This window comes from Atractosteus spatula, chromosome 4 (genome assembly GCF_055471065.1).
Source record: "Atractosteus spatula isolate fAtrSpa1 chromosome 4, fAtrSpa1.hap1, whole genome shotgun sequence".
Lineage (NCBI taxonomy): Eukaryota > Metazoa > Chordata > Actinopteri > Semionotiformes > Lepisosteidae > Atractosteus > Atractosteus spatula.
In genome coordinates this window covers 19,621,023-19,633,914 of record NC_142709.1, presented here as the reverse complement: position 1 = coordinate 19,633,914, position 12,892 = coordinate 19,621,023, and the positions used below count along the sequence as shown (strand labels likewise).

Sequence of the window (12,892 nt, the reverse complement as noted above, 5' to 3'; positions counted from 1 at the left end):
TCATCTTAAACAGAAATAGTACGTAATTATTACAAAATTAAAGATGAACGTTAAAAACCAAGGTGAAAACGCAAATAAATCTAAGTCTATGGGAAAGATAATTCTACTGCAACCAAATGCTGAACTGTGGCCATCTCATTTTCCTTAAAGCTACAAGAAAATTAATGTACACAAATGTGTTTAATTGAGCTTCCTAAACACTGACAACACAGCATAATGCGATTTATTCACAACCTCCAATACAACTTTAAAAACAAAAACGCAAAATAAATACATATTCCATAGAATCGCTAGTTTAACATATATATATTTAGCCTCTAGGGCTTCTAAGTAGAAGCTGTTGCATCTAGCCCGAATCATTGTAACTCAGAGAGCAAAACATTTTTTAATTCTCACTGTAAACTCTACATGTTTGCATGCATGATCATATAATACTTACCCAAGTATTTGTTTGCTTCTGATTAACAGGTTGCTTCCCTTCTTTCTCCTTGTGAACCTATATCTTCTTAGAAACTAAAAAGCCAGAAGACTCAGTGCACAGTACTGTATATGCAAGTAAACTGGTCCAGAAAGTACTGCTTGTAATATCAATGAGGAGAGCTCTCTCAATTTCTCTCTGATTATAATGCAATAGCTCGCCTCGGCTCACGGTGTCTTCAGTGAGTCACCAAATTCCCCTGAAGAATGCTTATTAGAGTGTGAAGATCCAGATAGAAAATATAGATCCAGAACGGATATTAACATTGTGATCAGTCTTCAATGTCTTGCATGCTGCAATGATGCAGAATAAAAGATCTGTTTGCATTTGCCCTTGCTCTTTTAATTAGTCCAGTGTATACCGTATAAAAGATAAAGTCAAAGGTCCGGTTTTTACATATTTTAAAATACGAAACTCAACACGATCTGAGGATCTTCCGTTTTACATCAACAGTTGAAAACGGTGGGATTACAATTTTACACACCACACACCTCCAGCTCCCTCTCAATGCCTCTCGCTGACTAACTCCGTTCACCTCATAGTGCGTTAAACATTGTTACTGATCTCCTGCCAACCAATGAATAGAATAGGGAAAAAACCTGCCTCCGGGTTCTTGTCCAATACGTTTTCTAGTCTTAGCGTTGAGGGTGGGATTTACAGATCTGTTCAGGGAGTATGTGATTTAGACCAGTTAGTTTTGACAGAGTAATTGGAGAAAGGTTATAGTGGAACACGTCGTGTTGCAAAAACACGAAACGGGGTTTCTAAGTGTAAACTAAATTCATTAGTCTTATTTTGTTTGCCATTCTACGGCCGCAAAGTCAGATTGTAAAAGATGTTTTAAATCTTTAATAATCAATGAAAATGATACAAACTTAGAGGGGCCAGAGGAACTGTCTTGTAACAGATTGCAACAATTTGTTCAGGATGGCTGATCTAAGTTTCTATATTTTAGGACAATCTTTCGAAACCGCGAGCTTCGTCTTAACGTAAATCGTAGATTTTTAACTCTTACCGCTATAGTAAACTGGGCTATATGTTTCTTTTAAAAAAAATGTGACTGGCTTTTTTTTCTGCGATTGTGTTCAAGCATCCAAATAGAATGCATCTCTGCACCAAACTGCCTTTAGACGGCTATTTTATGTACTGTACACTGAGAGAAGGGGGTGTGTTTTTTGTAAATAGCCACCAGCAATTTTTATAATTCTTTTCTTCTTGAAAGTATTCTAAGAGAGGATCACATTTCCAGTCTTGTGAAAGCTGAGGGCTAATGACGTCTACACGAGGAATGTTAATGTGACATTTTGGGTTTTTTTACATCTGTAAAGTTAAATAAAAAAAAACTTCGTATTTTCAGAAGGATTGAACTTAATATAGGAAGGCAACGTCTTGTTTTTCAAAATCTCCCCAATTCTAATGTTAATAAATCGTAACAGTAACACACAACCACAAATACAGTACCTGTCTATAATGGTATAGCTATTCTTTTTCAAACTAGTATTGTTTTATTTATTCCTTGAGGGATGCTATTTTTGAAAAAGATGTTACCTGGGACCAGAAAGGGGTATAGATTTGACCCTAATGGCAGAGAAGAGAAAACAGTTCACACGTTATCATTGCAAAATACTGCAAAGGCCTGTGCATTTGGAAAATCTCACTTGTCTGCTGGGCATTTAAAGGAAACCAGTAAAGTCCAAATATATAAGCTTTTATTTATTTAGATTTTTCATTTTATGAGATTTTTTTTCCTGCTGCTGTTTTATGATCAATATCAGAGCCTTGGTTAGTCATGAAATCAGAAATATGATCACAAATCCTATGAAAATAACAAACATGCTGATAAAATTGTAATCACAATGTAGTATACTGTACTACTTATAAAAATCATAATTACAATTTAAATGGTTTCACTATTTAGAAAAAGCTTGGTGCTTGTTTATCAATACCTCCAGCCAATATAGCTGTAAAAGAAGTATTATTCAGAATTACAGATGTAATCTGACTATTTTAAGTTAACAAAACACTTTCCACTGGCAAATAGTTAAAACTGCTGGAAGGAAGGAAGCATGTTTTCAGATACAGTACTCTTACATTGTTGCCTGGTTCAAGTTTATTTCTTATACAGCTAATGTACAGTACTACAACATTTTCGTTTATGGCTAAATCAAACACTAGAATTAAATTTCACACACAATGCTTTCTTGCTCTTAAAATGTGCATTCTTTGACCCCTAAGTGGCTTGTAAAATTGTGTTTTGTATTTTGAACTGATGTAATGCATAGGAGAGCAGCACAGTGACACAGTGGTTAGCACTGCTGCCTTGCAGTGCTGGGTTCAATTTCTGGGATACTATCTGCGTTTGTACTGTATGTTCTCCCTGTATTTGCATGGGTTTCCTCCCACATTCAAAGACATACTGGTTAATTGGCTTCTGATAAAATCGACTCTTGTGTGAGTGTGTCTGTGCGTGTGGTGTTGTGGACTGGTGTTCTGTCCAGGGTGTATTCTGCCTTGCACCCATTGCTTACTGGGACAGGCTTCAGCTCCATTAATAAATGCATGGAACCATCTTGCAAGGGCACAAGATCTGCTTCTCAGCATCACAGCACCATCATTTTATGTTTTCAATGTAGAAAAAATCCTGATAAACAATTAATTATTGAGAGTTTTATTTTACATTGGTCATTTGCAATCTGTGATCCAAATCTGAAAAGTCAGTGAACAGCAAAATCTTTCGTTATTATTATTGGTATTGTTGACACATGACTTAACGAGAAAGGATCCATTTTGCAAGTTTCCATCACTATAAGCCACAACAATATAACATGCAATTATAAGAAGTGAATAAATCCCAAAACACCATCTTCTGTTTAGTTTTCTAAACTTACAGTACCTTCTTCACAATGAAGAAATACAGGTTGTGAGTTGATTTAATTGATTTTGACTAAATTATGTATTCCTCTTCAGATTAAACTATTAAATATACATAGCATAATTATATTTCTATATAATATAATTATATTATATTGTGCATCCAGAATTACAATTCGTTTGTACTTTCAATTTTACTTAAAACCTGACTGCTTATTTTATACTATATTAAAACAATGTATTTCTAAATCATAAAGAGACTCTTGTCAAAGTACTAGAAATAAATTCTAGCTTGCCTGTTGGTTTTTATTTCCTGTCCTTAATATTTTTATTCCTTTTTTATGGGAACCACTGTAGGAGATTAGTAGAGACTGTTATAATTTTAAAATCTTAGCTAACACGAACATCTAAATGTGTCTTTAAACTGTAAATGTCAAATACTACTGCTAAATGAATGACACTGTACAAATTTCGGCTCTTAGAATTATCTATAGTAGATCCTCAGAAAGACTAAGTACGTTTATTATATCACTTAAGAATGAAAGAAACTTTCCAGTCATGCCAGGAGTGCAGAGGACGGTGCTGGAACACCAGCGCCACCTAGCAGGTAAAGTTTCCAAAAACAAAGTAGAAAGGAACTTGGCGATCTTGTGTGTGTAGGACTTGTTGCAATGCAAATTATCACATTTTTATTCTGTAACACAGTAAAATACTCTGTAAATCTACATAATAAACAACACATTCAGCTTAAGATGCAAGTTATGGCAGCATTTGGTAGAGTTATGCATAGACTTTTAATGTATTAGGGCAAGGTGCGAATGTAAATGGAGGCTGAAATCTTCTTGTATTGTTAACAACAAATGTCAGCTGAACAGGTTAATCTGCTACACTTTCCCAATGAAAACACTCCCTATTCATATATATATATATATCTGTGCATCAAGTAATGTGTGAAACTATTTCCCATTTCCCATTAAGGGTTTTGTTTTGTCCGTTTTACACACAGAACATTCCGCCTATTCCTTCATGCAGCCTTACTTTACAGTATGTACTGCAATTCACAACAGGTTATTGAACATAAGTAGCTTTATTTTTTGCATTTTTCTAAGCTAGTCAGAACCGTGATCTTCACCTAATACTCCACTGCACTTGATATCCAAAAGTAATTATACTCTTTAGATCAAACAGTAATTAGTACTCTTTGGACTTGTTTCACAGACCTGACATCGATTATCATTAGTTCCAGGCATGCTTACCTAAATTTACATTAGGTAGTCTAATATTATCCCAGATCAAGTTCTGTGAAACTGCTTCCTTAAGTTTGTACAAGCCATAACAAAGAACTCTGCAACTCCTGCAAAACCTGTCTGTTCAGACTTTAACCCTTTTGACCTGACAAATCTTTCTTGGTAATTTCTGAACTGTATATTGTGTTGTTTTGCTTCTTGTACTGTATATATTGTATTATTCTGCTTTTTTTCCACACCATATTATACCTACTACACAGTACATATTTATTTTTTACTTTAGTAACTGTGAGCACAATTAGCACAATTTACACAATAAAGAAAAGAGTGGTTTGTATATGTAACGGTTCTTTGGGTTTCTGGCGTTGCTGATCTTGCCCTGCCAGTTCTTCCCTGACTACTTGGGCGCAAACCCGGGTGTCCGGCTTAACACAACAGGGAACTCGCCGGCTGAGCTAAAGGAGACCTCCCCCAACCCAGGTGGCTGATATCCCTGTTATATGCAGGGGCATGTGTGTTACACATATCACACCATTTAAAATAACATACAAAAATAATACATTTTCTTTAAATGCTGATATAATAATATATAATCTTGTCATTCTATAAAAAGAAATATTGAGGTTCCTGAGTGTTTATTAAAGGTACTAGTTCAGAGCCAAGGTTGGGCCCTACAGTCCAGACATCACAGTCCCCAAGCAGCAGCACACAATCGAATGATTGTCACCAGGGGTGGGTTGGCTTGTAATTTGCCAGTATTCCCTGTGAGTTTACAGTGTTGACAGTGCATCTCTTCTTAATTATTAGCGAATCTTCTGTAGAGGCATTATGGAGATCAGAGTGTGTAAATGGTGAATGACTCCAGGAAGTGCATGTTTTGTAAGAACGTGACTTTCTTCAGTCCCCTTGTGTTGATCCAAGGGGTGTAGTAGTGAACCATAATGCTTAACTGCTGACAGCTGCAAATCACAAACAAATAAGAAAAAGATTATTCACAATGCCAACATAAAAAAATATAAACACAAAAAAATAAAATTGAATAAAGATAAACTCTTGGAGAAGTTTATATTTCTTAATGCAATGTAATTTGTAGTTTTGTTTTTCTCATTTACACTGCAAATGTGGTGTACACATGATAATTAAGGAATATAAGAACCCATTTCTTGGTTTAAGATTTCAATGCTACTCGTGTCTAGCAGCAAGGCATTATCTCCAGTGTAAGATATAGTCATGCTCTGCATGCATTGTTTCCAAAAAATGTTGCGGTATCTAATGAATTTGAAATGCTAAGAAATCAGTGATGTCTTTAGAGCTGGGACTGCAGTAGGTCCAGACTCTACAAAGCATGAGAAATCACCCCCAAGTGTAGTCTTTCAATTTGATAAGCCAGAAGCTATAAAATACATGGTGAGGTGTTGCTCTGAAGAAGATATTAGAATGGTACTAGCTGTAAACTAAAACATCCTACTAAATATTTAATGTACATAAACTGTTTTTAATGTGTGTTGTCCTTTAAACCTTTAACTTTTAAACTTTTAAAGTGTTTAAAGGTTAGTGTTGTCAAAAATGTGTTACTGGAAGTGATTGTTAATAGTATTAACTGTCAGTTCTCTGAAGATTACCAGCAGGATGCAGAATAGAGAGAGCATTATCTTTAACCGTTTCTGTGATAAACAGAATGCATTCTGCTACTCTTTGTAAACACCTTTCAGGTTCAGGCTGGTAGATCCATGTTTCATTGTAGGAAAAAAAGTGTTTATGGATGATCTGGATGATATGGATATCATATAAATATATGTTAAACACAATTTTTTTTTGCAATGTCCTCTATTCCAATTTAATTTTTCTACACAAATGTCCAGCCAACTTGCACAGAGGATCATTTTAATATATTTATATTCATATATCTTCATATATTTAACATCCATCCATTTTCTAAACCGCTTCATCCAATTTAGGGTCACGGGGGGAGTCGGAACCTATCCCATCGAGCACAAAGCAGAATATACCCTGGACGGGATGGAGAGCACACAGATGCAGATATGCACACACATTATGGGTAGTTTTCCCAGAAGCCAATTAACCAATACTGTATGTCTTTGGTAGTTTACGAAAGGTAGGGGAAACCTGGAGGAAACCAGAGTACTTGGAGTAAACCCAAACACGGTTAGAACTTACAAACAACACATAGAAAGCACCCCAGGAATTGAACCCAGGGCCCCAGCACTGCGAGGCAGCAATGCTTACCACTTTAACACTGTGCTGCCCAATTATTTAATATATTGAATAGTCAGTATGTATTTAGAAGTATCATATTTATTCATTTACTCATATGGATTGGATCAGTCAAAAGATTCATCCTATTAAATATTTTTCATAGTTTTGTGTGTTTGTGTGTGGAAGTCTTCTCACCTTACTTAAAAGGAGTTTAATTACCACTGTCCTCTCAAACAGTTTCCACATACAGCACCATTTTGAATGACAAAACAATACCCTCTAATGAATGACAGCACAATTACACCACAACAACTCTGATAATATCCAATTTGCCAGATAACATTTGATATGCATTGACTGGATATTCCTATAATAAAATTCTGGATCTTTTTCAAATGCATGTAGTAATGTAGTGGAAATGTAAATTCAACCTAGTTAGAATAGATATGTGTGATAGTAAATAATAGTTTTATAGACAAAATAAGTAACATTTCCAATTATATTATGTTTTATGAGACAAAATAAACATTTTCCAATTATATTATGTATCCATATCTAATAATGAAAATATATGATGTTAAGTGTTACAACATCAGAAATCCATATAATGTTTTGATTTGCTATGAAGAATTGCTTGTGTTTAATGTAATGGGTCTAAAATTTGAACCCCCTTCCACACACTACTTTCTGCATCAGTTGTGTATTATTGACACAGTAGCACCTACAGCACCTACACCTACTAACGACTCAGCATTGAGAAATAAACTAATGAAAATGTTATTTAGTATATAAAACATAATATAATACATAACAATAAAACTGTTTGATCGGGAGAATACAGTAATTATTTATATTTAATTCGTGTGCTTTATTCTGAAAACTGCTGTAAATGTATTCTGCAATGTGAATTTTCAAATCTCCAAAATAATTTAGTACTTGTGAGAGTTAGTTTTCTACCTTATTTTTTAATACAGGATGATCAAAGCCGGATTTCTAGACAACATAAAATATTTGTTCCATATTATAATTTAATATTACTGTAAATGAACAAAAAAAGCAAAGTGTCAGATACATTCAGTGTGATCCTATTGTGTTCAAGCTGTCCTGCTTCCAGCCAGTCAACTAGATGAGAGATGTACAGTACATTTCTTAGACACATGCATTAGTGTGTCTTTGAGGGAGATGACTGTATATATTCCTGAATCGTGTTATGAATCATCAAGATTGCCATATTCTCTTTTGAAGCCTACATAATCTCATTTAATTTCTAATCATCAGAAAAAACTAACTTTTTGTAATAAAACGCTGTTCACTGTTCACTGTTTGCTTCTTGTAGAGATACTCAGACAGGTCATTCAGCGTGTTTCAGTCCTGAGTAACTGACAATGTTACTGTATGTCAATAGAATTGTTTATTTATTGCAAAATTTAGATTTTATTTATCTTTTTATGTTTATTGTTTGAATGAATTACTATGGTAAAATTCATAAAGAAATTTACTTTTAAATGTCTTTAGTTCTTGTATTTCTTGTATAGTTCAAGCTTTAGTTTTTGTATTTCTTTAGTAGACAAAATGTTATGAAAGTTAAATTTTTAACAAAATAAGAGATTGTAACATTTACTTTAATTGATCAGTCTTTTGTAGTTCTGCAATGTCAAATGTTTTAAAATAAAAATAATTCCTGTCTGAATTTTGTTTTTAGCTTAAGGGTGTTTAAATATACTCTCACAGTCCCCCAAACATACTTTCTAAAGACAATTCATATCGCGTGATATGGGAATCACATTCACATAGTTTCTTATTCCTTTTCCAAGATTTTGTATTCATCAAGTGTTACAGTATACGTATACCTCTTTAGAGCCTTTGTCATATCATCACTTGAGAATTTCTTTAATATTGCTGGTTTGAAACACTTCAATCTCAAATTCTCTTTGATTATCCTGGAAACTGCTATGTTTGATAGAACAGCTCTGTTAACTATTTTTCTCTGTCCAAGAGAGGAGTATGTACCTAGTGACCTTGTGAATGCCCTTCTTACTTGATGAATACTTTTGGCAGCTGTGGCAGATCTTGTCATTTGCTGATCAGCTTGCTTGACTGATATATTCTGTTTCTTTCTGTTGCTTTGAGGTGAAATGAATTGTTGGCTAAGAACCTGCACTATTTGTAACATTCTATTCCCCTTACTGCATCCATTTCACCAGATAGGCAATAATGAGTCATTTTTCATCTCATGAAGCAGATTTTGCTGATCATAAACCATAATTCCAAAACCCTTTTTCTCAATTGAACAGTTAATAAAGCCAGCCATACGCTGAAGGCACTTTATGCATTAAAAATGCAAAGGAATTAAAAATATTTTTTAAGAAATATGACAAGAATGACCTTTTACAAGCCTCAGTACACAGATGCCTTTAATGTGAAGAATATACAGTAATAACATCAAAACTTGTCCTTGAAGAAACTGACTTTCCTATAAGCTTAAAATAATATGCTGACATCTTAATCTAGAATTTAAATTAAATAGAGTTCTCTTTGTTGTGTGTGATGTTACTAAGAAAATCCTTTTTATAGAATGAATCCTTTTTTAGAGATTCACTAATCATCAGACACAACAACCACAAAATCTGCATTTAAGCAAGATAATATTGTATTTAAATGAGATACTGATTATGTTCAAACAAGAAGCTTGCGTTAAAACATAGTAATTACTTAGTAAATAATATTGCTATGCAAAGTAGCATTGTCATTAACAAAATATTGTTACATTCTTTTTGTACGAATGAATTAATCCAAAAGAGCATGTGCAATGTCTATTGCATTACTGTTACTGTTGGTCAATCGTTGAATATTTAAGTGCAAAAACCTCAAAAGCTTCTAGCCTATATGTTACATCAAATACATTTGAATTTGGAATTACACAGAAAATGCAGGAAACATGTCATTTGATGGGAGAAGAAACACAAAGTATTTCTGCAATGGAACAAGTAAAGGTTTATTCCATGCTGAAAAGAGAAGAAAAGAAATTTGGGTGTGAAAGAAGAAGACTACACAGCCGGAATGTTCTTTATTCTTCTGATTTCAGCATGGAATATACGTTTACTTGTTCTTTTGCAGCCTACACATGCTGACACAGCTACCTACTTGAACTACATAATATTTCTGTATTGGTTTGCACAGACATGAAGGTAAAGAGATGGGAACGCAAAACAAAACGAAAAACAATTCCAGGATGGCACACAAGCCATACCAGAAGAGTAATACATTTATGAAGAAAGTCTTCTTGCTGGCAATATGTTAGCTGCACTATCTTGTTTTAATGCAATATTATCTCATTTAAACATAATAGGTGTCTTGCAATATTAACCTTTTTAAATACAATAAGTATCTCATTTAAACACAATATTATCTCATTTAAACACAATAAATATTTTTTTCTCCATGGTTCTTATATACTTCATTACCTCCGTTCTCTTACCTGTCCACACCTTTTTACATTAATAGAGCCACTTGGATCTCCTGCAAATGCACTTCCAACAGTACACACATACCTAATTCCTTTTTCCACTGTAGCAGAAGACATCATGTTGTCTGGTAATCTTATTTATTGCATTTCTTGCAGAACGTGTCCCACCATTTCGAATAGCTAAATAAGAAGACTGACCCAGAGAAGAAGATGTCTATTCTGGAGAAGAATATCCATTATCTTACCTCTCCTGGTCATGAACAAACAACTCAGTTTTTGTATTCATTCAGAGACACCTTGTGCTACAAAAATATCAAGTGCCAAAATTTGTAATAGACTAGGTCCACTCATCCCTAGCATTCAAAGATCCACTAATCTCTTTCTAATTTCTCATTTTATACTATATACAGATCGTTGCCACATTTAGCACCATCCCTTGTAGTCTGTCAAAAATATACCTAACCAATTTATCCAGTTATTGTTAATCCCTTATTTATTCCCTTATTTATTTTTTCTTGTCCCCTCCACAGTTTCTCATAGTTCTGCTCTCTGCTGGACACACCTAACAAAGGATCCACAGCCAAAGGGTTTTGTGGGACAGTCCTTCTTTCTACTTCTCATTATGAATTAAACCTCTGTTTATTCCTTTGCAGATCACACACTAAACCACCTCTGTGCTCCAAGTTGTAACACAACAAAGATCTTAAATGATGTTGCTGACATGGCATGTAACTGTTATTTTATTGCTTATTTAGTACTATAATTTTGTCAACTGCCTCAAACTACATTGTACTCGTAACAATACCAAGATATTCAAACACATGTTTAACTGAATGAAACCTAAAAACTGAAAATGAGAGGAGACCATCTATCTCGTTTGGCAGTGGCTAACTCATTTGAGGATGTATTCATATTTGTTTCAAATCCCCTTAGCTCTTTGCATAAACCCTTTTCCCCTCTTCTTGGTATTAACTGCACTTCCCTATAATTTACCCTTGAGCACTTTGTATTTCACTTTTGATTCTGAAGAGGTCTATTGAGTTGACTTTCACAATGCCTTTGAGCATTTTAAATGCTTTCAGATTTTGGGTTGATTCCATAATAGCAATATATTTTTATGTAGTGACCACAATTGTACATAATATTTTTAAGAGGTCATTTTGCAGTGCATTTTGACATTTTAACACAGCATCCTTGATTTAAATTCTATACTTAACTATATATCCTAAAATTCTGTTTGATCTTTATTTGTTACGCTACATCACTTTAAACTTCTATTAACTTTGTAACAGATAATGTATTTTTCTACATTATTAATAGTGTTTTAGATATATTACTGGGGAGATTATAGTACTAACAAGAACACTAAAATGACCAAAATAACATTTTTTTTCTAAAAAAATGTATATTGCCATCAAATTGCTTAAGACTTACAACGAGTTGTAGGTTGAGGGGGGTAAATGATTTATTCATGCACTTCAAATAGCTCTAGAATATTTTTCAAAATGAGTTACAGCTCTGAAAGAAGCTTCTGCCAGAGTGCATTCACCTCTCTCAGACTTTGTCTATAGTGTCAGGTTCACGCAAAGGCATGAATGTACATGTTTTGACAAGGGAGAAAAAAGTTTACTATTCTCTATGTTTCTATAGAAGCTATATAAACCTTCAGTGTTTTCTCCTGAAAATTAAATGTTTATCTTTCATGCAGTGTAGTTCATCTTTCATCATAGACATTGTTTGATTCAATGTATTTCGTTTCATTATTTCAGAGCATGTTTTGATTGAGCTAGATTATGTCCGCAAAAATGCTGCAGTGTTCAGTGCACTTACCCTTTTATGAAAAACTGTCGATTAAATAAATAATACCCACCAGTTGACATCGCACATACAGGGGAAATTGTATGAATTAGATAAATCATATACAGCAATCCTGCTACATTTAAGCAGCACACAGTTGACACCTTTGCTTTCTCTCTTCTTACAAATGGAAAAGAGTTTTAAAATTTTATCTGGATAAATAAAAAGCATAATATCTTAGGATGTTTGAAAGGATTACCAAGAGTTTATGTTCTGTCCTGATTATTCAATCATTTCTATCTGATCTTGCTGCTAGCCATACTGTATAATATATTTATACTACTGCACTTCTGGAGCTTTTGTGTATGTAGAGAATATACATTAACATTACATCAATTATCATTTTATCTAATTATTGTTAGCTCTTCTTTGTTACTAAGTACAAACAAAAAAGACAATCCTCTGAAAAACTAATTGTTGATGTTCAATAGATTGCAAAAGAATGGAGATCTGAATGATGATGCAGTGGCATAGTGGTTAATATAATTCAATTCTGGACCTCGGGTGCAATCTGCATGGAGTTTGTACATTCTCCCAATTTGCGCCTAGGTTTCCTCCTTGGCCCTGGCCTGTGTTTATGTCTGTGTGTGCCCTGCAGTGGACTGGAATCCTGTCCAGGGTGACTCCTGCCATGCACCCACTGCGTGTTGAGATGGGCTCTGGCTTCCTCCACCATGTATTGGATAGAGTGGTTAGAAAATGGATAGAGATCAGAATCAATTTTAGTTGATAATGCTTTAATGCTTGGTCGTATTG

General features: G+C 34.1%; 1 protein-coding gene across 2 annotated transcripts in view; it reads right to left on the bottom strand.

The window, feature by feature from the left end:
* pcdh17 (protocadherin 17) overlaps positions 1-995 on the bottom strand; it is a 59,373-nt gene extending 58,378 nt beyond the window's left edge. For both annotated transcript variants that reach the window (XM_088913679.1, XM_088913680.1), the window contains exon 1: positions 440-995. The gene's annotated coding sequence lies outside the window, so the exon portion shown is untranslated. The remainder of the gene's footprint in view (positions 1-439) is intronic.
* Between the last annotated feature and the right edge of the window lie 11,897 nt (positions 996-12,892).